The sequence below is a fragment of the Limulus polyphemus genome, unplaced genomic scaffold, assembly GCF_000517525.1.
Source record: "Limulus polyphemus unplaced genomic scaffold, Limulus_polyphemus-2.1.2 Scaffold899, whole genome shotgun sequence".
Taxonomy (NCBI): Eukaryota; Metazoa; Arthropoda; class Merostomata; order Xiphosura; family Limulidae; genus Limulus; species Limulus polyphemus.
This window is the reverse complement of record NW_013666509.1, coordinates 67,944-72,926: the sequence shown is the minus strand read 5'-3', so window position 1 is coordinate 72,926 and position 4,983 is coordinate 67,944. Positions and strand designations below refer to the sequence as shown.

General features: G+C 29.7%; 1 protein-coding gene across 1 annotated transcript in view; it reads right to left on the bottom strand.

The window, feature by feature from the left end:
- LOC111086175 overlaps positions 1–2,031 on the bottom strand; it is an 11,403-nt gene extending 9,372 nt beyond the window's left edge. The window contains exon 1 of the mRNA XM_022387990.1: positions 1,908–2,031. The gene's annotated coding sequence lies outside the window, so the exon portion shown is untranslated. The remainder of the gene's footprint in view (positions 1–1,907) is intronic.
- Between the last annotated feature and the right edge of the window lie 2,952 nt (positions 2,032–4,983).

Genomic DNA, 4,983 nt, shown 5'->3' with positions numbered 1-4,983 from the left:
AAATCAAAGGAGTAATTAATTTCAAACTCCTCAATCCACAGCGAACTGTCGATGTAGAGATCTATAGTTAGCAACTGGAATGTTTAAATCAAGCCCTTCATCAGAAACACCCTTCAATCATCAACTGTAAAGGTGTTATTCTTCTGCACGTCCACATGTGGCACGTTTGACGCAACACAAGATTATGGAGTTGGACTGGGAAGTTCTCTCCCACCCACCACATTCTCCAGATATAGCATCATAAAATTACCATCTTTTCGTTCCCTGCAATACCATCTTAATGGGAAAACATATGCAAATGTGGAAGGTGTTAAAGAGGACATCAACATGTTTCTTGCTTCAAAGTCAAGTGATTTCTTTAATTAGGGCATTAACAACCTTATTGTAAGATGGAAATTCCATCGATAAGAATGGAGACTATTTCATTTACTAAATGTTTTGTTTTTATATACAAGTTATTTGGGTTTTTTTCATCTAAAAAAAAAGCAACATTAATTTCTTGACAACCTAATATACGGGTTTATTATATTCATCAATTTACTTACACTCAAATTTTCTGTGCTTCATTACAGTTAACAATGTGTTCAGCATTATTTAAAAAAAATTAATCTGAACAATTACTTAGATCTGAGAAACTGTGAGGCTGTGATGCATAACTCTGAGGCATTGACGTTTACTGGCAAGTTAGTTTCATAGCAAACAATGTTAACATCAGCCAACATATATATATTTTTTCATTAAATCTCTTTTACACATTACAAGTAACATATATTCATGCAGGTATATGAAAAATAAGTCACATTAACATTATGAATTTAATCTTTCTTAATGTTCAGGGAACAGATAGAAAATTAAGGTTCAGTCTATTTTTGAATTTGATATGTCACTGAAGTAGACCAGTTTCAAGAAATTTTACTTGTTATCAATAATATTTTTCAAACATCACAGACAGCTCTCCATTTCTACAAGAAGCCAAGCCATGGTCTTTGGTTTACCCTTGTCCTTGATAAGGGGTGAAATTTCCCCACATTGGTCTAAACTATCGAAATTACAACAGGTCTCACTTTTTTAAATCAAAATTCACAATTAACGAAAAGAAAAAAATTACATTAAATCAATTAAAATTATTACTAATTGAGCTATGTAATAATGTAATCTAAATTTTGTATCATATAAATGACAGTTATTACTGATTAGCCTAAAACTGATTGAAAAGATAGTGAACTGATTTTTTCTTCTTTAATGTTTAAGCAAAATGTGGTACATATTTTTATGTATGTGTGCAATGAATTCTTTTCCCCTTTATATTACATAATGCTCATAACTAAGAGAAATGGCAGTGAAAAGTAACAAACAGGGAGGTATACCAAAAGTAAATGAGGCCAGATCTATCAATGGATTCAACATTTGTCACTGATTTACTTATGAGGGATGGCATTTAGTATCTTAAATAGTTTGTCTGTTGAATAATCTAAAAGAATACATTAGTAGCATCAATGCTACATTTTCTTCAACTCTTATATAAATATATGTTCATTGTGGTGAGTAAAGTTCAGTTAAATACACCATACATATAACAAACAGGGAGGGAATTTTGCTTCATTAAGGTCTATACTTATTACAGTATTAAGTGTGTTATGTCACATGACCATTGAACATAACTTCCAGCTACATTTTCAAGGAAAGGGAAAAACTGCTCACCTATACAAATATTAATGATTAAAACACCTTAAAACTATTTCACTCTCAATAAACCTTTACTGTTATTTAGGGAATGATAGCTGCTATAACATAATTTTTGAACTCGGTACATTACACATTCACCATAAATTTTGTTTTTTTCCCTTTCAGTACATGAGGGAATAAAAGGCAGTTCTTTAACTAACTTAGCAAATTACATATCTCACCAAACATTTGCTTCTTTTGTTAATACTTTTGTTTCGATTGAGGATTCTGTACACTGTAATGATTTTGGTGAGCACCATCGGACAGGAACAGCAATATCACCAAGGCAGTAATAGTCTTCCTGAAACAGTTAAGGTGTTATTTTTAGAATCAGTAAGTTTCATAAAAATTCTGTAAAATATGTACAAAAAAATTATTTTCCAAATATCTCCTCTTTCATCTGATAACCTTAATTCAAAATAATCAAGACACTATTAAACTTTAAAACATAGAAATACAACAGCCAGTAATATATTTTGAGACTGAGAATACAAATTAATGTACCATGAGTGCTACATATTACATCATGTGCATGTGACAACTAATATATAAAGGAAAAACTAGAATTTTTGTCTTAATTACATACAAAAGTTTGCACACATTACCTTACAAAAAATTAGTTGACTTTCACTTAACAAAACATTATTGATCTATATGTAAAAATGTCAACTGCTGACTGATTCTAAAAAAAATTAGTTGACTTTCACTTAACAAAACATTATTGATCTATATGTAAAAATGTCAATTGTTGACTGATTCTAAAAAAAATTAGTAATTTTTTAAACATAACTAGCAAAATTTCAGATTTTGAAATTATGCTATTACGATTTATATAAGTCATTGATATATGAAAGTTGACAGTAATGTTCTCCAATGTATGTCAAATGGTATATCAGTGTTACAACTTCCATTATGTTCAAATGAGAATGACCAGTCACGTGGGTAATGCTAGTTGCTCTGGGTAAGTCTGGTGTTGTTGATTCAACTAAGTGAGTTTTAATCAGTTTGGAACAGTATTTCAAGAAAGTCAGTCAACTTGGAGTAAATCTTAAAGGAATAATGTCAGTTTGATCAATCTACCTCTCCAAATAAATAGCTGTCCATTGTCAAAAGATGCCATATGCACATTACTTTGATCATTTTGGCAAGTCTGAATAGACTGTTTCAATGGGTCTTGTATACTTGTGTTAAGTCTATATATTTCTTGACACAGACTCAGTTAGTTTTAACAGAATTCATGATTGCTTCAGAATATATCTTACCAGATCTCCTGTTATTAGCAGACCTACCTGATTTACTCTTTAGGGAAATCAGTTATATTTGAAAATACCCCAAATGTAGTGAGTTTTTATTGTTAATTAAGGTTATTTCCATGTGGTGTATCACTTGCTGTTATCATCAGTATTAATATGCTAAATGTAAGTTAATAACACGCATCATCAGTTTAAGTTTAACTGACATTAAGCCACAGTAAAATACAAGTAGTATTATCTTTCTTCTTTAACACTCAACTTCAATATTATTTATTAATCTCGTACAATATCCATGCACACACATTAATTTCCTAATATTTAAAGTAGTTGCAGCAAATGACAAATCACTTTATAAATGTGAAATATATAAATTCTTATAGTATATATATATATAATGTAATACTATTTAAACAAACCAATTACTAACTAAGGATTTTGGTTACTCAAATATTTGAAAACTACATGAACAGATACCAAGAAAAAAAAATCTATAATTTTAAGTCACTGCATATTTTTTAATATAAATTAAGATCCCTTTCTATTTAAAGTAACTCAACTTTGTGTCACTCCTACAGCTACTAAAAATCCTAATTTACTTTTTGTATTTTTATTCTGTGTTTATAAAATTGTGTTTTGTTGCATTAATGTGAAAAGCATGTTAAATATTTTTTTTCATAATGTAAAATATAATTGACTGATGGTTGTTTATATTCAACTTGTCCCCTGGCTGGTGAGGTGGTGCCAAGTTTATATAGTTACAACACTAAAATATTGATTTTAATTCCCTACAGTGGATAGAGTGCAGATTGCTTTGTGTAGTTATGCACACACAAAAAAAATATTAAACTTTATATATATTTATAATTAATTTATGTTTGTTATTTAATTAAATTTTATGTAACAATATCATTCATCTAGAGTGCATGATTTACAAATGTATTGGTGTGGGAGTTCATTGGTACATTGTACTGTTTAATTTAATTACTGATTGAGTAAATGTAGAGATGTGACTGAATCTTGCAGTTGAGCAGGTGACTCTGTAGAAACTGAATGTGTTATGACATGCATATTTATGCTAGAAAAAGTTGTGAAAGCTTTGCTTCATGAGCTGTATTACTACTCGGAATTTAACTTAGCAAAAAGTTTGCTTCCTTTAATAATAAAATTAAAAACTATCTTTACTAGTTGTTTATCCTATGTATATTGTCACTCCACAACCAACACCTCACTGTAAAAACTTGAAACCTAAAAAATTTACCTCACTACATTTTATATTGCTATTTGCTTGACACCTTACTTCTGGTTTATTAATTTTTACAGTTGGGAGGAATAATAGTGTTAAGGTTATATTTTGTAGCTACTATGTGCAGGTAGTTAAGATCATTCATCAAATTGTGTAAGCTCCTTAACAGTATGAATTTTATTGGATAGTTGGGTAGCGAAAATTCCATTTTTAATTCATTTACCACTAGTAATTTTTTAATCTAGACATACTAAGTTTTATTACAAAGTTCATGTAAGTATGTAGAGGCTGGAAGCCAACATCAAGAGATAAGTTTTACTCATCATGTCCAGGATTTCATTGTAGCAGTTGAAAAATGCAACATCAAATGATATTTAATTATAGTACAAGGTAATTATTAGGGTTTTCATAATTTAGATAACATGTTTAATATGGATGAGAAACTACTCAATAGCATGGCTGAAGAAAATAATCTTGAGATTCAGGTAGAATAATACCAAAGATCTAGGTGTGCATGTACATGCATGTGGATAAGTAATAATACCCAGGTATACACCCTCAGGGTCCACTTAGCATGTGTACAAAATTTCAGGTTTCTAGGTTCTTTCCTCTTGGAGTTATGGCAGTCACACACACACACACTCTATTATTATAGATATTGGGGATTATAAAAAGTACTGAATTTTTAATTCTGCATTATGTTTATCTTTTATTTCATGTGTTAAGAATAAAATATGTCTACTACATTGTTAGGAATATGAA